Genomic DNA, 21,163 nt, shown 5'->3' with positions numbered 1-21,163 from the left:
TCCAGAATCCACGTACGCACACGAAAAGCACTTTAAAAATCTGTGCAAGAAATAACCCCTGAAAAGTGTCTCTCGACACTACGAAGACACCACCTCTGCCACAGAAGGCACTCGTCTTCAACACAACACGACGGCGGCCGGCCGACTCCTCGATTTCGCGAACTCCACACCGCTCCACAAAATCATTGGTCATTTAGGCCTTTCAGACAATCAAAATAAGAGCAGAATGTAGACGTTCTCGTTGCCTATTTCCTGCTTCCTCTTACAGTGCTTCTGAGTGGCACTGTTTCCTGGTGTAGCTAGTAGAACATTCTCCGCGTACGTTTGAGAAAATACTGGCCATCATGGAAAATGACAAACTTGTAAGTCAGCCATGTTGGCTCCGGCTAGGTTAGAAAGTCGGCAATTTTGGTACGAAGTTCCCTCCGGCATGAATACTGAACAGTTATATAGCGCAATTTAATGGTAGTATTCGAAGGATCGACCCCGCACTACAGCTTAAAAAATCGATATCTTGCCTCTTGCCAAAGAAGTCCAAGCAGCATAGTACTTAGTACTTCTGCTGCAAAAACAATAAGAGACTCGCCTCCACTTAGTGGGACTTGCGCAACAGTATGTGCGGAGGATGGTGCTGGAGGCAGCTGTAATCACCCCCTTTACACTCTCAACCTGACATAGCGACCAAGTGGCCAAGTCAAGACCCACCTTAACAAATCAGTGGTAGGTCATTAAAAATAAAGCAGCAAGTAAAAAGAAAAGCATCGTAGAGACCTAGTGGCAGTCGCCGGTTCGTAACTTTCCCATCAGATCGTTCGTTGTCGGTTTCCAGTAGCAGTGCTTATGACCAGTGGCTCTCGCGCAAAGACAACGCGTGACTGGGCGAAAGTGATATCTGGCCAACGTCAATAACAGGACGTGTCACCTTAAAAACATTTCATGAGATATAAATCCTTTGTCGTATAGACAACATAATTTTGTGGATTACGTTATCTGGTGTTAGTAATGCTTTTATTTTGCCTTTTTTATTTTAAAAAGTATAATAGTTTATTTTCTTTTGTTTAGAAATGTTTGAAATATTCGTAGAAAAACAAAATTTAGACAGAAAACAATTCAACTGTTTTGCGTATGACTGATGTACTTATTCTAGCTGACGTGAGCACTCTACAGATCAAATTGTAACCAGCAACAGACGAATCTTAAAAAAAATAATAATAATAATAAAATAAAATAAACGAGCACTTGGTTCAGGCTTTAAACGCGAAAGGGATGTTGACCGACCACCGTGTCATCCTCTCCCTTTCGGCGTCACACTGATGCGGAAAGATGGAGGGCCATGAGGTCAGCACACCGCTCTTCCGGCCGTTTTGCCGACTTTCCAGACATTGGAACCGCTACTTCCTATTCATGTAGAACATCAAATGGTATTACACGGTCGAGTGCACCCTTTACCAGTCCTAGCACCAAGAAAAATCTTTGGCAGTACCGGTAATCGTACCCGGGTCTTCCGCATGTAGGCCATCTAAGATGGCAACTCGTCTACGGAAGCAAACCAGCAGACGAATATGGATTATATGTAACTGCTTGAATCACATCTTTCATTTAAAAATATTTTATTTTATATGAAAAGCAAAAATAGTTCCGCAGCCAGAGCCTCAAGACCACGCGATGACCACTGGCCGCCGCGTCATTGTTGTCGGCTCTCCACACCTAAGAGCTGCTACTTCCCATGCAAGCAGCTCCGCAGTGCGCTCCTTTCCAGTCCTTCCACCAAGAAGAAATATATATGTATGCCTTAAAACGGAAAATTCGCATGTCTTCATTATACGTTATTTGCAATATCTTTGCGTCAATTAATTCTCAGTGTGTCCAATCTGTAAACTGTTGATTCTTGCTCTACCCTCTACCCTCTATTTATCCCTCACACGACCATATCCATCCATGATCATCGCATAGTTTAAAAATAGCACCAGTATCTTATGAACCTAGCTGGAAGTCAGACGCATAACAGTGGAAGTTATGCACTGAAACAAAGATAGTCTAAGTTGAAGGATACTGCTTCGCTTGAAAACACTAAAATAACTTTTTCTACCGGCAAGATAACCCTTACATAGAGGTGGCGTTGGCAACAAAACTGAAACACCGCACATCAACCCAGGCGACACTGGAGAACAGTCCAGCTGGGTCCACGCGGAACAATGAGTGCGGGGAACAGATATAGCTGTCCGTGTCCCTGTCGCGACAGCTGCCTCTGTGTCGCCACACAATTCGCCCTGGCACAGCCCCAGCACGCACTGACAAATGTCCGCCGACTCCCACGGAAATATCAGTTTTTTCCTCTACCTATACGGGCCCCAGCTGGTCACTCAGAATACAACTGCTTCTCGTCCACCTAGAAACGCAAGGCAGGAGTCCAGGGTAGGTTTCAGGCTTAAACCGCGGTCCTACAACCACATGTAAAGGATGAATCACCTAAAACTGGCACCGCAAATATTGCGGAAATGGAAAGTGCAGTTTTCACAGAATGGACTGGTAGTCAGGTGTTCGTATTATTAGCCAATAAACAGACTCTAATTATACTTAGAAGTGCAGACGTACACTTGTTTAAGTGGAACAATACCAATTGACATTAACAAACTAAAAGTAGGGTGAGTTAGAATGACAGTGGTGTTTGTCGCAAGTGCGAGTCGTTCACGAGATATTGTATTTTGAAAAGTTCCCGCACAGGCACTTGTACAATATCGGTGGTAGCACACACTAAAGAACAACACCAGTGCATGCACTGGTTATGTGGATTCTGACCAGTAACGAGACAACTGACCGTCACAGGCTGTGTTCAAAATGACCACCGGCAGCGGCAGCACACGCTTCCAGCCTGGTGTGGAACGACTGCTGCATACGTGCTACCATTTCATCTGAGATGTCCGAATAGACTGCTGTGATACGTCGTCGCATATCATCGGGTGTATACGGTATATTCCAATCCCAAAGAAAGCAGGTGTTGACAGATGTGAAAATTACCGACTATCAGTTTAATAAGTCACAGCTGCAAAATACTAACGCGAATTCCTTACAGACGAATGGAAAAACTGGTAGAAGCCGACCTCTGGGAAGATCAGTTTGCATTCCGTAGAGATGTTGGAACACGTGAGGCAATACTGACCCTACGACTTATCTTAGAAGAAAGATTAAGGAAAAGTAAAACTACATTTCTAGCATTTGTAGACTTAGAGAAAGCTTTTGACAATCTTGACTGGAATACTCTCTTTCAAATTCTGAAGGTGGCAGGGGAAATAATAAAGGGACCGAAATGCTGTTTACAATTTGTACAGAAAGCAGATGGCAGTTATAAGAGTCGAGGGACATGAAAGGGAAGCAGTGGTTGGGAAGCCTCTCCCCGATGCTATTCAATCTGTATATTGAGCAAGCAGTAAAGGAAACAAAAGAAAAGTTCGGAGTAGATATTAAAATCCATGGAGTAGAGGTTCACCGATGACATTTTAATTCTGTCAGAGACAGCAAAGGACTTGGAAGAGCAGTGGAACGGAATGGACAGTGTCTTGAAAGGAGGGTATAAGATGAACATCAACAAAAGCAAAACGAGGATAATGGAATGTAGTCGAATTAAGTTGGGAGATGCTGAGGGAATTAGATTAGGAAATGAGACACTTAAAGTAGTACAGGAGTTTTGCTATTTGGGGAGCAAAATAACTGATGATGGTAGAAGTAGAGAGGATATAAAATGTAGACTGGCAACGGCAAGGAAAGCGTTTCTGAAGAATAGAAATTTGTTAACATCGAGTATTGATTTAAGTGTCAGGAAGTCGTTCTGAAAGTATTTGTATGGAGTGTAGCCATGTATGGAAGTGAAACGTGGACGATAAATAGTTTAGACAAGAAGAGAATAGAAGTTTTCGAAATGTGGTGTTACAGAAGAATGCTGAAGATTAGATGGGTAGATCACATAACTAATGAGGAGGTGTTGAATAGAATTGGGTAGAAGAGGAGTTTGTGGCACAACTTGACTAGAAGAAGGGATCCGTTGGTAGGACATGTTCTGAGGCATCAAGGGATGCAGAGTGGAGGGTAAAAATCGTAGAGGGAGACCAAGAGATGAGTACACTAAGCAGTTTCAGAAGGATGTAGGTTGCAGTAGGTACTGGGAGATGAAGAAGCTTGCACAGGATAGAGTAGCATGGAGAGCTGCATCAAACCAGTCTCAGGACTGAAGACCACAACAACAACAACATATGGTATATCCTTGTAGACAGCGTCCTCCAGCTTTCCACACAGCAAAAAGTCTATAGGCGTCAAATCCGGGGAATGGGCTGGCCAAGGTAAAGGTCCTCTTCGTCCAATCTATCGATTCGGTCCGGCACACAGTTTTAATCTGTCAGGAAGTTTCATATCTGCGCACACTCCTCTGCAGAGTGACAATATCATTCTCGAAACATCCCCCAGGCTGTGGCTAAGCCATGTCTCCGCAATATCCTTTCTTTCAGGAGTGCTAGTCCTGCGAGGTTCGAAGGAGAGCTTCTGTAAAGTTTGGAAGGTAGAAGGCAAGGTACTGGCGGAAGTAAAGCTGTGACGACGGGGCGTGAGTCGTACTTGGGTAGCTCAGTTGGTAGAGCACTTGCCCGCGAAAGGCAAAGATCCCGAGTTCGAGTCTCAGCCCGGCACACAGTTTTAATATGTCAGGAAGTTTCATATCAGCGCACACTCCGCTGCAGAGTTAAAATCTCATTCTGGAGTTTGTGAAGACTTACCGTAGTACTTGTGCACTATGGGTCGGACAGCAATCGTGTTGGTAGCACAGGTTCCTCCTAACGTGCAGGGGAACGTCTTCTAGCATCCGTGGAAGCTGGAAGTTGGTTATGGTAGCTGTGTGCGTTCAGTGTATAGTCTGTGAAACGTGGGCCTATGAGCTGATGGTTCACTATCCCACATAATACGTTTACACTCCCTGGACGGTGACGTCCCACCTGACGAAGTTATCGAGGATTGTCAACAGAGAAATAGTGTATGTTACAGCGTTTTACCTGGCCTTTATTGGTAAAGATGACTTCTGCTCTAAACAAGATACATGATACGTCTGGAGTATCCTGTATTGATACCAATGTACAGAAGTTACTACGATTTTCATAATCGTTTCCGTGCAGCTCTTGATAGAGGGAGATGTGATAGGGACGGAACTATGTCGACGGAGAATGCATAGGACACTTGCCTGAGTCATTCCATTTCCTCGTACGATTGCGAGGGAGCTAACGGGCAAATCAACTGCAATAGCAGCAAGAACATTAATTTCCCCCTCGTCTGTCGTCACTTGTTTCCTTCCGTTACGTTGTCCAAGTGTTAAACTACCACTTTGACGTAACTGGCTGAAGAGGTTGATAAATAATTGCTGAGATGGTTGACGTCTATTGGGATATGTTGCCGCATGTACCGCACACAAGTGAACAGTATTCCTCCTACACTCTCCATACACCTTGAGTATGTCGGCTTTTTCTGCATTGGCAAATCGCATCGTCCACTCGCGACCGATTGCATGGCCTGCCACACACTAACTGACTAGCAAGTCGCAGTGTAGCCCAGGAATAGACACGAGCACTGTCGGTAAACATAACCACATCGTACCTAGCAACTACGCAGGTTGAACGGCACAAAGAAGTGTCTCGTAAACCACTCGCACTAAAATCCTGCAATAAACATCACTGACATTCTAATTTGCCCTACTTTTAGTTCGTTAATGTCAATAATCACTGTTTTATTTAAAAAATGTGTTTTTGCACGAAAAATACGTTTTCTAAGCATTATTACAATCCGTTTGTTGGCTAACAATATGAGCCCCTGACTACCAATCCATTCTGCGAAAACCGCACTTTCCATTTCGGCAATACTGCAGTGTAAGTTTTAGACTCCACAAGAAGTCTTACAGTGTAAAGGGGAGAATATTTACTGCTCTATTCGGAAACTGTGTAGCGGAACGCCTGTCAGGAAGACTATGTACGGGTCCGAAAACAGCTACAAAATAGTCTACATATTGCTCCAAGGGAAGTTGTCACGAATAAGAAAACAGGCACTGAGAATAAATAATAATACGATTAAGGGATGTGGGGTAACCAGGCACTTGGGGCTTCACATAAACAAAAAGCAAAATTTCCATGCACATATTGAAAGTGTCTGCCATGGAGCTGTTAGTCTCATGAAGGAATCTGCAACGACTGTCCAAAGTGAATTCGGTCAACCACGAGACACCATGGGACTGCGTCGCGATGCTAACTTCCCTCCACCGCAGTCTGCGCTGCAAGTTTGTGGATGCGTAGGGCAAGACTAACTAGACCTTGAAAGCTTACATTATCAGCATTACACAGATAACTATCAAACTCTCCAGTGAAGCTGGTTAATGTAGCTATTAGTGATCAAAAGTTTCCAAAAAACGTATCCGTGCGCAGGGGGTCATTTTAATTCCTAGCACAACATAAAATTTAAGGCTGGGTGTTCATGAAAAATTCTGAACATAGCTTACTCCGAAATTTACCCTAAAATTATTGCGCAAGGTCTTCGGGAAATGCAATTTAATCCAAATAATAATATTTTAGATTCGGAAGGAAGTGTTACAAAGGGCTGTTCTGAAATGATTATGGGAGATTTAGGTTTGAACATGGAGATTTAGGTCTGAACATTGCCTAAGAAAACTTTATGACTAAATGTCGCCGTATATTAAGCCATGCCTTGTGTAGGGTGATTTTTTTCCACCGTGTACGAACTCTAGGGATAGATCGATGAAAGAATACGCACCAAAAAAAGTCTAATGAACTATGTCCGGAAATGCGTGGTTTCCATACTAGAGACCATTTATTCAATCATACATTGTTACAGAGACTGCGCTCTAGAACGCGCTGTACCATGCAGCCACAGTTACAGTATACATGGTTTCCTCGTAGAGGGTGGTACTGTCCCTCATACGTTATGCCCTAGCGCCCTCTCCTGCCATAGTAATTAGTAATTTTGTGTCCGATTCACTTCTCATGCCGATTCACACTATAGTGGATGTGATAGGCGTTGTACACAAAGGTTCCGTATTCGAATCGAGAGCTTGCCAACATGGTGTTTACTTCCGGAAAGGCGAATGCCAACGGGCAGCGGACAGCAAGGTTGCATCAGAGGCCAACAACCACGTCATTCAATATTTGCAACAGTGTTTCGCCGTTTGTCTTGGACAGGGTCGTTTCTGGAAGCAGGAAGTCGTAAAGGACGTATCCGAAACGTTCGGTTACCAGACTTAGAGAAAAATGTGATTGACACTGCGGAAGGCGACCGCCATGTCAGTAGCAGACAGTTGTCCTGCCACTAGAGACTAAGTCAGACGTCCATATGGAACAGCGTCATCTGTGGGATAGTATGCCTAAACTCCATGGTATGGTAACAGCGAATCATCAGCATCGGTGAAGCCGGAATGTGTGGGCCGGGAGTAATTGGCGACCGTATTTTACGACCAGTCTTCCATCCACATCGCCTAGCAGGCCAGACTTATGGGCGCTTCCTGCGGAAGAGCCATTGATGATTCGAAGGGTTATGTGGCTACTATACGATGCTGCAGCAGCCCACTTCGGTGTTAACGTCCGGACGCATCTCAATCGTGTCTTCCCTGGTCGATTGAACGGACGAGGAGATCCAGTTGCATGGCCTTCTCGCTCACCAGATCTCAACCCGTGAGGTTTCTGGTTATGGGATCATCTCAAAAGTATCGTGTATGCAGAGTCCATTCCAGATGTGGAGACAGTGGAGCAGCGTATTCATGCTGTCTTTGACACTGTTCAGATGGAGCCTGGCCGATGTGAACGTGTGAGACAGAACATACTACGCCGCGTACACGCATACGTTGAGACACATGGAAACCACTTTCAACACATACTGTAACTGTGGCTGCGTAGTATGGCGCGTATTACACTGCAGTCTCTGTAACAATGTATGATTGAATAAATGGTCTGTAGCATGGAAACCATGCATTTCCTGATATAAGTTCATTAGATCTTTTTGTTCCGTATCCTCTCATCGATCAATCCATAGAGTACGTATACGGTGGAAAAAAATCACTCTGTAGACTCAGATCTTGCAGGGCAAATGTGTTTCCATCTGTAACCTTCAACGCATAAAAATTTTGATAATCTGTAAGGAGGCTTGGTGGAATGACAGAATACTGGTGATGCTGTCTCCGCAATTAAATGCCTCGGAGAACTGTATCACGTGGCCTTAAGTGTCGTCCTGTGAAAATTCTAAGGAAGAGAGTATCAAAAGTGCTGTACTATTAAATGCTGTTGTCCTTGAAAATAACACAATGTAGATAAATGATACTCATTGCCACGAAGCAACTCCTGTATAAATTTGATCAGGAGAGCGGCATGTGGTCGGAAGCATATTCATACGAATGTATGAAAAAGTAATGGATCCACGAACGCCAAGAGTGCTCAATAAGAATTATTAAGATACAAATAATTACAGAGAATGAATTACCCGTCGTGGGTGTACAAGACATGCGATCCTTGGAATTTAACATCGCAGATGTATATCGTCACACAAGAGACCTTCAAAATAGTATTAAAAAGTGGATACCACGATTTTACGAGAGAGAGATAGAAATATTGAGAGAGATACAGTAAGTCACCTGCATCTACGTGTGGATGTATTCAAACAGGATAATGACTTGCACGTTCGTAAGTGAAATATAATGAACCACAAAAGAATGCTTAGTTCCTTCGGAAATCGAATGACCCGGCCTGGGAAATAGTGTGGTTTAGCATAGCTTGAGCCATATGCAAAATTCCACTAACATAAATGCAACTCGAATGCACGAAGGAATCAGCTATCCCATTTAATACTTTGAAACAACGTGTTGAATGCGCCCATCCCGAAACACACAATACACGCTTTTACTTTAAGGTGGAAAGATACATCTCTTTGGCAGACGAATTGGTCAGCAACTGATTATCTAAGGAAAAAAGTAACCCTCATTTGTCGCATGGGTGTGCGTAATATAAGACAATGTCGCACGGGGAGCAGCCATGTTTCGATCTGAACAAGCTCAACGTGGTGGGCAAAGTTATGGACTACTGAGATTTACAAGTGCTTACATGACCAAGATGAAGAGATAGAGAAAGTATGTGAGGATATTGAAAGGGAAATATAAAACGTAAAGGGAGATGAAACTCTAATAGTCTTGGGAAACTGGAATGCAGTTGTAGGGGAAGGAGCAACGAAATGGTTACAGGAGAATATGGACTTGGGTCAAAGAATGAGAGACTAATTGAGTTCTGTAACAAATACCAATTAGTAACAGCGAATACTCTCTTCAAGAATCACAAGAGGAGGAGATATACTTGGAAAAGCCGTGTGATACGGGAAGATTTCAGTTAGATTACATCATGGTCAGACAGGAATTCTGAAATCAGATACTGGATCGTAAGGCGTAACCAGGAGCAGATATAGACTCAGATCACAATGTAGTAGTAGTGAAGACTAGGCTGAAGATTAATGGGTTAGTCAGGAAGAATCAACACGCAATGAAGTGGACTGACGAGATACGGCTGAAGTTCTCTAAGGCTATAGGTACAGGAATAAGGAATAGATCAGTAGGCAGTACAGTTGAAGAGGAATGGGCCTCTCTGCCGCGCGGGATTAGCCGATCGGTCTTAGGCGCTGCAGTCATGGACTGTGCGGCTGGTCCCGGCGGAGGTTCGAGTCCTCCCTCGGGCATGGGTGTGTGTGTTTGTCCTTAGGATAATTTAGGTTAAGTAGTGTGTAAGCTCAGGGACTGATGACCTTAGCAGTTAAGTCCCATAAGATTTCACACACATTTGAACATCTTTTTGAATGGACATCACTAAAAAGAGCAATCACGGAAGTCGGAAATAAAACATAGGTACAAAGAACGTAACTGCTAAGAAACCATAGGTAACAGAAGAAATACGTTACTTGATCGATGAAAGAAGGAAGTACAAAAATGTCCAGGGAAATTCAGGAATACACAAATACAAGTCACTGAGGAATGAAATAAATAGCAAGTGCAGGGAAGCTAAGACGAAATGACTGCATGAAAAATGTGAAGAAATCGAAAAAGGCATTATTGTTGGAAGGACTGACTCAGCATGCAGGAAAGTCAAAACAACCTTCGGTGACACTAAAAGCAATGGCGGTAATATTAAAGTACAGTGGGAATTCCACTGTTAAATGCAGAGGAGAGAACGGACAGACGTAAAACAGTACATTCAAGGCCTCTTTGAGGAGCGTTGCGTCAGAATTTCTAAAATCATTCGGGGAAGTGGCAACAAAACGACTATTTACATTGGTGCTAGTCGCAAATGTGGTAAGTTCGGGTGCGGAGCGAGCTTTCTGTGTGTTGGAGCCGGCCGTAGTGGCCGAGCGGTTCTAGGCGCTACAGTCTGGAACCGCGCGACCGCTACGGTCGCAGGTTCGAATCCTGCCTCGGGCAAGGATGTGTGTGATGTACTTAGGTTAGTTAGGTTTAAGTAGTTCTAAGTTCTAGGGGACTGATGACCTCAGAAGTTAAGTCCCATAGTGCTCAGAGCCATTTTTTTGTGTGTTGGAGTTCGGCAAAAACAAGTGTGCTACAGCTGTTCATCGGATGTTCAGAACCAAGTACGGTAAGAAACCACGAACAAGGAAGGCCATTTACCACTGGCACACCAAATTCGTTACGACGGGCTGCTTTTGCTCGGCAATAAGAAGCGGACGTCTCAGTGTGAGTGAACTGAATGTGGAGCGCGTAAGAGAGACATTCATAAGGAGTCCAAAGAAATCGGTGAGTCGTGCATTCCGTGAACTCGAAATGGCTCCAATGACAGTGTGGAAAGTCCTGCGACAGAAGCTGTCTATGAAACCTTTCAGATTGGAGCTAGCGCAGAACACAGAGCTGCCTCATCGATGGATCGGCCGTGCTACAGAAAGGGACAGCTGTTTCATGAAATGGCCTCCCAGAACACCAGATCTCACTCCGTGTGACTTTTTTCTGTGGAGACACATAAAACGTCTGGTGTATGTACCGCCTCTATCAGGTGATGTAGCAGAGCTCCGGGAGAGAATGAGCGAAGCGACTACCACAGTCGATGATGCCATGCTGGAACGGGTATGGCAAGAATTCGATTACGCTATGGGCGTCAGCCCGGTTCGCATTTCGAATGTTTGTAAAAAAAAAAAAAGAAGACTTTCAGAGTTTGTTTTCAAAATGCAATATGTATGACATCTGTACAATGTTTATTTCCCGCGCAATAAATAATTGAAAGTGTTCCTGGACTTTATGTACACCCTATATTTCTGTACGAGATCTTATTTCTCTTCTTTTATTATGACGATCATTTTTCCCTATGTAGAATGGTACCAATAAAACATTTTGATGTTCAGAGGGGGAAGTTGGTGACTGAATTTACATGAGGAGATTTTGATGCAGTGAAAAACGCCTTTGTTGTAATGATAGCCACCACAATTGATGAATCATATCTGTGCGTCTCTCTACCCTTTTTCGCGATAATACAAAATGAGCTGTCCTTCTCTGAACCTTTTCGAACACTTCCATCAATCCTGTCTGACGCGAGTCACACGCTGCACTGCAGTACTCTAGAAGAGGGCAGACAAGCGTAGTCTAAGCAGTCTCTTTAGCAGACTTACTACATTTTCTAAGTGTTCTGCAAATAAATCGCAGTCTTTGTTTTGCTTTTCTCACAACATTATCTTTGTGATCGTTCCAGTTTAACTTATTTGCAAAAGTAATCCTAAATAGGTAGCTGAATTCACGGGTTTTAGATTTGTGTGATTTATCGTGTAACCGAAATTTAGCGGATACCTTTCGGTACTCATGTGCGTGACTTCTCACTTTTCTTTGTTTGGGGTCAACTGCCACTCTTCATACCATACAGATATCTTGTCTAAACCAGTTTGCAATTGTTTTTGATCTTCTGATGACTTTACTATATGGTACATCACTTCTGTCTTACTCGATGATTTTCTGTAGATTACTACATACTGTGACCTTTCTGACAGTAATCACGAATCCAGTTGCACAGCTGAAGTGATACTCTATAAGCACACAGTTTGATTAGAAGTCTCTTGTGAGGAGCGGTGTCAAAAGCCTTCTGCAAATCTAGAGATATGAATCCAATTTGAGATCCCCTGTCGATTGCACTCATCACTTAGAGGAAATAAAGAGCTAGTTGTGTTTCACACGAACGATATTTCCTGAATATGTGCTGAACGTGTGTCAATAGACTGTTTTCTTCGATGTAATTCACAACGTTGTTCCAACACAGAATATGGTCCATACTCTTATTGCAAGTCATCATATTACTCCTATTACATTTCCTGAGTATTGGTGTGACCTTTTCAGCTTTCCAGTATTTTGGTACAGATCTTTCGTCGAGCGAGTGGCTGCATAATTATCCCTGGTTGAGTCGATTCGCCTGTGTTTGGTGCCATTTTCCACAGAAGTGCTCAAGCTCCTTCAGTGACAATAGGTGATCATATGCTCTCCACTGGAGACTTACTATGAATGGCTAAACACTCATCTACAAAAGCAAATATTCAAAAATTTTATGATGGGCAGTTACGTGATCCAGCAATCTACAGAAAAGCGGCTAATCTGGCAGCCATATGCCTACATAATCTAGGAGAGTATACGGATCAATCTGAAGGAGTTAGCATGTCAATCTCTGCATCTGTTGGAAGGAATAATCGCTCAACTCTATGACACATGCTGTTCATAAATATGTGGAAGTATGTATGAACCAGCCCTGGTGGATGTAGGCACTAAACTATGTTCTTTTAAGTAATGTACACTTGTCCAACTATATGTAAAAGTTTATAAATGAAAAAGTATTAGAGTCACGTATATATGTTTTTTTTTCTCTTTAAAATCCCCTGTATGCTAATGTAAACATATAGTAGCGTCTGACTGGTCCTGCAGTACTACTGAAAACAATAAGATTATGAAAAAGAAGAATGGATCGCACATTCCCAATAATATGTGAGTGACAATTGCTGATCAATCAGACTGTACCAAGAAAAATGTTATTTTGTCATTGCTAACACATTCAGATAGCATTCATGTCAAGGATGTGTATTTATTTTGGAAACATTGTTTCTGTCCAAATTCCAGCTGTTACACAAGATATTGGATTGCATTTGTGGTGCAACATATATGACATTCAAAGGAAGCATTGATATACTGCAACCTGAAAGAGAAGAGCCAAGTACCGTGTTTATATTTGCTGTGGAAAACCAGCATCAAATACGGAAATATTTGTGTTTCGGTCGTCATAGGGAGGGACGATGTCTTTTATTTTAACCAAAGCAGTTAGTAAGGGACAGTGAAAACCTTGTTGTACTGTAGCTTTCAAACAACGTAATATGAATTTAAAACACATTTATCAGGTGCATGTAGGAACTGACATACATTCAATGAAATTTTAACCATATGTGAACACTTCTGGGATCAGATCAGGTATAGGCTTCTGGTTATTGATAAGGCAAAAAACTGAAATTTCCGGTTATTGATAAGACAAAAAATTGAATGGCAGGCAATGTAGACGAAATTTCCTGGAGGTTATTCTTAAGAGATAGTGTTCCAGTACGTAAATGTGTCACCATAGCGTACACCACACTTATATCATGCGCTAATTCCAAGGGGACGATGCATAGGCCATTACGTTGATGGAAAAATTGAACCTATCAACAAAAATCCTAAATAGCATTCTACAGAAATGTTAATGATCAACGAACTTCTGAAAACCTAGTCTGCAAGAATTTCAATGTTGATTGATAGCATCAAAACTTCTAACAAACACATTCAGCCTCATAACACTAAAAGTAAAACATGCTAAGTTGATTAATTTGATCATGGAAACACCGAAGATTATAAATGTTCAAGAAAACGATAACTGCAGGGCATCATCGCTAACTGAATTTGGGAACTGCAAAGTTTCGTGAAATTCGAGAAATGCTGGAAAATATAAAGGAAGACCTTCCACAAAGCTAGTCTCATAGTATGCAGGGAACCCACCAAAGAGTTATCAGGACCATTTTCTCTGGTATTTCAGCAGATATTTGCATTTTCGTTTTTGTAAAGTGTAGCGGGAATCAGCCCAAACAAATTTTCATCACGCCCTTCAAGCGTCGCCCAGACTCGTTGGAAAGCGTCAGTTTGTTTCCAATTACAAAGAAAAGTATTTTTAAGTCGGAATTTTATGTGCCCATTTGACAGAGCTGTCCCAAACTAGTATAGTGCGATACTCGTTTTATCGACATGTCTTAACAGGAAGAGTAAAACAAAAAGAATAACCAATACTCTAGCAGCGACACCACCGCCCTGGCCCACACCGACTGCCACTTCCAGGCAGGAGCGTTGCTCCGTTGCTGCTGGAATTTTAGGTTATTCTTCATGTTTTACTATTCCTGTTAACACTTATCAATAAAACGAATATCGCATTAAACTAATTTGGGACAGCTCTGTCGATAGGCACATAAAATTGCGAATTAAAAATCATTTTGTTTGTAACAGGAAACAAGCCTTGCTTTCCATCGAAACTAGGCGTCGCATGAGACACTTAATGAGTAATATTTATTTAACCTGATTCCAGCTACACATTGCAAGAACGTAATTGCAAATATCTGCTGAATCACCAGAGAAAAATATGCCTCACGACCTCCTGTATACAGTCTCAAAGCCTTCTTAGTTTGCAACAGCGAGTCGACAAAACGCAACTTTATCAAAGTGCAGAAGGTAGTTTGGCAGAAATTAAAGCTGCTAAAATAAGGACAATTGCAGTGAGATCAAGCGTTCAGACGTATAACTAAACTCTTAAATGGTTTCCATACACAGCCGATCAGATGATGGAGGCATAAGTGGAGGAGGAAGAGAAGAAGAAGAAGAAGAAGAAAAAGAGAAGAAGAAGAAGGATACACTATATATTAGTCATTAACCATCACATAGATAGTGAGATAGATGGAACATAGGGGGTCATAAGGGGTCAACCATACCGGCTGGGTAAGCACCCTGTAACTTTAACTAAGAATGGAGTGCAGGTTTGCAGATAGAGAATTTGAAAGGACTGCCTTGTTTAAACCTTGAAACCTCGGAAGTGTTTTACAAAAGAGATACAAATATACGTTGAAATATGATTAATGTGACTAACGCCCATAGGAACTACAGCACCACAGATAGATAAATAAAAGCCCTAGCAGTAGGAGATAGGAAAATATTATTAAACCATTGTTAGCTCTTACACGTAGTACCAGCTAAGGTCTTAAGATTCAGCATAAAAAGTGAAAAATCGATATTTGCAGTGTACATAATAAGAAGACTCCAATAAGATAGCAGAATGGTTACGACTGCTCACAACGTCAGCCATTACTGAGAGTACTAGAGCTCATCAGTCATTTCGGAGTAGAGAAAGATGTATTAATGAATAATTATGGAGACAATAGCTCAAGAAATCCTCGAACTTGCACACAAAACATTACCGTGCACATGAATTATATTTCGACTTTGGATGATTTATGACAAGCGATTCCCTTAGATATAAGACACCATTAGTGAGCAAATAACGGTTTCAAATATACTATAATGCTTATTGATATCTACTGAAAATTTGCCTGGGCACTACCTGCGAAAACAAAGCTTGGGGAGGAAGTTGCAAAGGTTTGTAAACAACTGCTGTAGACAAAGATGAATCAACGTCCTGTAAACAACTGCTGTAGACAAAGATGAATCAACGTCCTGTAAACCTTCAAAATGATCATGGCAGAGAGTTTTACAACAGATAGTTCAAGATGTAATGGATTGGTATTGGAGCACACCACTACTCAACATTCTACCTGTTCAAGGCAGATATGATGAAATATTTGAACAGAGAGCAATAAAAATTTCTGTATGTGATACATTTTTATCTTTGTGAATCATAATAAATAGACAGATGTTCTTCAACAAATAATTGGACAATATAACCAGATAATGCAAAAATTAAACCAATTGATATTCATAATAATGATTTCACACCCACAACCCATGGACCTTGCCATTGGTGTGGATGTTTGCGTGCCTCAGCAGTACAGAGAGCTGTACCGTAGTTGCAGCCACAGTCGAGGGGTATCTGTTGAGAGGCTTGACAAATGTGTGGTTCCTGAAGAGGTGCAGCAGCCTTTTTAGTAGTGGCATGGGGAACAGTCTGGTTGACTGACTCATCTGGTCTTGTAACATAAGCCAAAACAGCCTTGCTGTGCTGGTACTGTGAACGGCTGAAAGTAAGAGACTACAGCCCTGATTTTCCTAAGGGCATGCAGCTTTACTGTATGATTAAATGATAAGGGCATCCTCTTTGGTGAAGTACTCTGGAGGTAAAATAGACCCCATTCGGATCTCCGGGCAGGTACCATTCAGGGGGATGTCATTATGAGGAGAAACAAAACAGGCGTTCTATGGGCAGTAGCAAGGAATGTCAGACCCCTTAACCAGGCAGGTAGGTAAGAAAATTTAAAAAGGGAAATGGATAGATTAAAGTTAGGTACAGTTGGGGTTAGTGAAACTTGCTGGCAGGAGGAAGAGGACTTTGGCGAGGTAAATACAATGTTATAAACACAAAACCGAATGGTGGTAATGCAGGAATAGGTTTAATAATGAATTAAAGAAAATAGCAATGTGGATACGCTACTATGAACAGCATGATGAAAGTATTATTGTATATGCGATTGCAGTCTTTCTTGGCGTATTCCCACTGAGGAATTCTTCTTGGGTTATCAGCCGCTGGCAAAGATGATGGGTATGAAACTCATCGAAACGTTGCGACAAGACGGTGCCACCACTCGGCTGATAACCCGAGAAGTATCGGAATATTATTGTAGCCAAGATAGACATGAATCCTGTGAGGTAACGGGCGAGTTGTGGCGTCCTGAAAATACTCTAAGTTCGGAATTGGCAAAGCAGCACTGTGGCCTCTCGGTGGGCCGCGATTCTTCGGCGGCCGCGTTGGTGCCGAACGTTAGCTGGGGTCCAGGCCGACCGCGTTGCTGGGAATTCCATGGTGACGCTGAGTCGATGAAGGAGACATGCCAGGAGTGCCAAAGATGGCGGACTTCGTGAAACCTTATTGGCAGACATTTCACAGTTCGTATAGAAATTAATAGTAGCCAGGTGAATCATTATATCTCAAAAAGAAACACGTAAATTATCATTATTTGCACGACGATTCTGACGGTGTAATCAGATTTTCAATATCTTTATTTGTTTAAACTTTAGTGTCTGATGATAAATTATACAAGTAACACCCAGCAAAAAATTTCCAAAATCTAAATGGTTCATCCAATTTTGTCGATCGACATGTCTTTAGAAAGCTGTTAGTGTAAACCTAAATTGGAATGAATTACAGGCATGTAACTTGAATAGTACATAAACTATTGGAGGTCAATGTGGCCGATTACTAATTAATCGCGTCAGGGCATAAGTACTCCACACTTACACGAAAAAACTGTAGCAGCATGCTTATAAATATATTTATTCATCTGTGTCTTTGTTTATATCCATTATATATTATTCATGAAGAAATTGGTCAATTTTTTACTGTGTTTTAGAAAGCACAGAGACATTAGGCTACTGGCTTACTTCCGTTCTATTCCTTTGATATATGTTTGTTTAATTTGTTTCTGAATTTAGTAATGTGTCTTAGAGTGTGTTTATGGTCCAGCCGTAGGAATATTTATTTAATTTCAAGTTATTTAAATGTAAATCCAGTATTTTGTATGTGTTTTAATATGTTTGTGAGTGTGCGTTGGCTTGGGGACAGTACAGCAGCGCTCTAGCCACTCACAGCGATCGTTCCAAAAAGGACTCGTGGAGAGACTGTATGGAAGTGGGGGAGCAGCATCGTTTCGAGAGAGGACAGGGGAGTTCTGGACAGTATGGGAGAAGACACGGGAGAGACCTGGACAGACTTGGGCACCTGTGAGATTTCCGTGGCTTATGCAATGAAGACGTAGTATGCGTTTAGAAGTGAATATCTCGCGAGCTATGCTGTTGTCCACAACTAATTACGTGAAGTAGGAAACAGTTGTTTCCCTATTATTCAACTTATATTTTATTTAATTACTGGACCATCGACACCAATAAGTCTTTTACAGTAATAAAGATCATTCTTAAAGGTACTTCTGCTATTGTACTCATCATTTAAAGTCGTTAAAATAGTACCCGCAGAATTTATTTAATTACAGTCTTTCATTTATAAACGTCTATATTACGTTCAAAATTCGCAATTGAAAAGTGTAGGAACGTTCGACCATTCGATTCATGTGTATATTCATATTGTATACTGTAGACTTAGCAGTATTTGGCATGTAATGCGGCAACTACGCATCCCAGCCACTATACAACGAAACCAGCCAAAACTTTTAATATTTCATCTCTGAGTCTGTGGGTACGTAGTTGAGGGCCCCCACAACATCATTTCATTTTCTATTTGAAACCCCATAAGACCACGCCTACCACAGTAGTACAAGTTTATATTCCAACTACCTCCACAGATGACGAAGATTTGAAGAAATGTACGATTAAATAAAAAAATTATTCAGATACTTTAGGGAGACGAAAATTTGATAGTCGTAGGGGAATGGAATTCAATAGCAGGAAAAGGAAGAGAAGGAAAAACGGCATGTGAATATGGACTGGGGAAAAGGAGTGAAAGAGGAAGCCACCTGGTAGAATTCTGCACAGAGCATAATTTAATCGTAGCTAATCATGAAAGAAGGTGATAAATGTGAAAGAGACCCAGAGACAACTGCAAGGTTGCAGATTTATTATATAATGGTAAGACAGATTTAGAACCCAAATTTTAAACTGTAAGACATTTTCAGGGGAAGATTAAAACTATGATCACAATTTACTGGTTATGAATATTAAAAGTTAAGAATCTGCAAAAATGTAGAAATTTAAGGAGATGGGACGTGGACAAACTGAAAGAACCAGAGACTGATGATGATGAGGTCTGGTTTGTGGGGCGCTCAACGGCGTGGTTATCAGCGCCCGTACAATTACCCAATCATTGCTCAGTCCAATTTCGCCACATTCCTGGATGATGATGAAATGATGAGGACAACACAAACACCCAGTCATCTCGAGGCAGGTGAAAATCCCTGACCCCGCCGGGAATCGAACCCGGGACCCCGTGCTCGGGAAGCGAGAACGCTACCGCGAGACCACGAGCGGCGGACGAACCAGAGACTGTAGAGAGTTTCAGAGTGAGCATTAGCTAATGATTGACAAGAACAGAGGACAGGAATGCAGAAGAAAAAGAATGGGCAGCTTTGAGAGATGAAAATGTGAAGGCAGCAGAGGATCGAGCATGAAAAAACACGATGGTTACTTGAAATCCTTGGTTAAATTTAATTGATGAAAGGACAAAATATAAAAATTCTGTAAATGAAGCAGGTGAACGGAAATATTAACGTCTAGAGATTAGATAGACAAGAATTGCAGAATGGCTAAGCAGGAATGGCTAGAGGATTTAGAAACATATATCACTAGGGGAAGTATAGATGGCGCCAACAGGAAAATTGAAGAGACCTCTGGAGAAAAGAGAACTACGTGCATAAAGAGCTCAGATGTAAAATCAGTCCTACGCAAAGAAGGAAAAGCAGAAAAGTGGTAGAAATATTCAGAGGGTACAAGGGAGATGTGCTTAAGGGCAGTATTATGGAAATGTAAGAGGACGTAGATGAAGATGACATGGAAGATATGATATTGTATGAAGAATTTGACAGAACACTGAAATACCTAAGACCAAACAAGGCCCTGGGAGTAGACAACATTCGGTTAGAACTATTGATAGCCCTGAGAGAGCCTGCCACGACAAAACTCTTCCATTTGGTGAGTACTATGTATGAGACAGGTGAAATACCCTCATACTCCAAGAAGAATATTATAATTGCAATTCTAAAGAAACATGTACTGACAGGTGTGAAAATTACCGAATTATCAGTTTAATACATTATGGTTGTAAAATACTAACATGAATTCTTTACAGAACAATGGAAAGACAGATAAAAGCCGACCTCAGGGAAGATCAGTTTGGATTCCAGAGAGAAATGTACGAACACACTAGGCAATACTGACCCTATGACTTCTCGTAGAAGATGGATAAGGAAAGGCAAACGTACATTTATAACAATTGTAGACTTAGAGGAAGCGTTTGACAATGCTAACTGGAATCCTTTCTTTCAAATTCTTAAGGTGGCAGGGGTAAAATAGAGGGAGAGAAAAGCTATTTACAATTTGTACAGAAACCAGATGGCAGTTAGAAGAATCGAGGGTCATGAAAGGAAAGCAGTGGTTGAGAAGGGAGTGAGACAGTGATGTAGCCTATCCCTGATGTTATTCAGTCTTTATACTGAATAAGCATTAAGGAAACCAAAGAAAAATATGGAGTAGGAGATTAAGCTCAAGAAGAAGGAATAAAAAGTTTGAAATTTGCCCATGCCATTGTAATTCTGTCAGAGACACCAAAGGGAAGAGCAGTTGAATGGAATGGACAGTGTCTTAAAAGGAGGATACAAGAAGAAAATCAACACAAGCAAAACAAGGATAATGGCATGTGGTCGAATTAGGTTAGGAAATGAGACACTTAAAGTAGTAGATTAGTTTTGCTACTAGGGCAGTAAAATAACTGATGATGGTCGAAGTAGAGAGGACATAAAATGCGGATTGTCAAGGACAAAAAAGTTGTTTATGAAGAAGAGAAATTTGTTAATGTCGAGTTTAGATCTAGGTGTCAGGAAGTCTTTTCTAAAATATTTGTAAGGAATGTAGCCACGCATGTAAGTGACACATGGACGATAAACGGTTAACACAAAAAGAGAATAGTAGTTTTTGCAATGTGGTGCTACAGGAGAATGTTGAATGTTAGATGGGTAGATCATATAAAATAACTAATGAGGAGGTACTCAATAGAACTGGGGTGAAAAGAAATTTGTGGCACAGCCCGATTAGAAGAAGGGATCGGTTGGTGAGACACTTTCTGAGACATCAAAGGATCACCAATTTAGTGCTGGAGGGTAGCATGGGGGGTAAAAATTGGAGAAGGAGACAAAGTGATGAATACAGTTAGCAGATTCAGAA

General features: G+C 41.6%; 1 long non-coding RNA gene across 1 annotated transcript in view; it reads left to right on the top strand.

The window, feature by feature from the left end:
• Window positions 1-21,163, top strand: part of LOC126187988 (uncharacterized) — a 103,088-nt gene that overhangs the window by 33,031 nt on the left and 48,894 nt on the right. The gene's annotated exons all lie outside the window — the stretch shown is intronic.

This window comes from Schistocerca cancellata, chromosome 5 (genome assembly GCF_023864275.1).
Source record: "Schistocerca cancellata isolate TAMUIC-IGC-003103 chromosome 5, iqSchCanc2.1, whole genome shotgun sequence".
Classification (NCBI taxonomy): Eukaryota; Metazoa; Arthropoda; class Insecta; order Orthoptera; family Acrididae; genus Schistocerca; species Schistocerca cancellata.
This window is presented reverse-complemented; position numbering and strand designations above follow the sequence as displayed.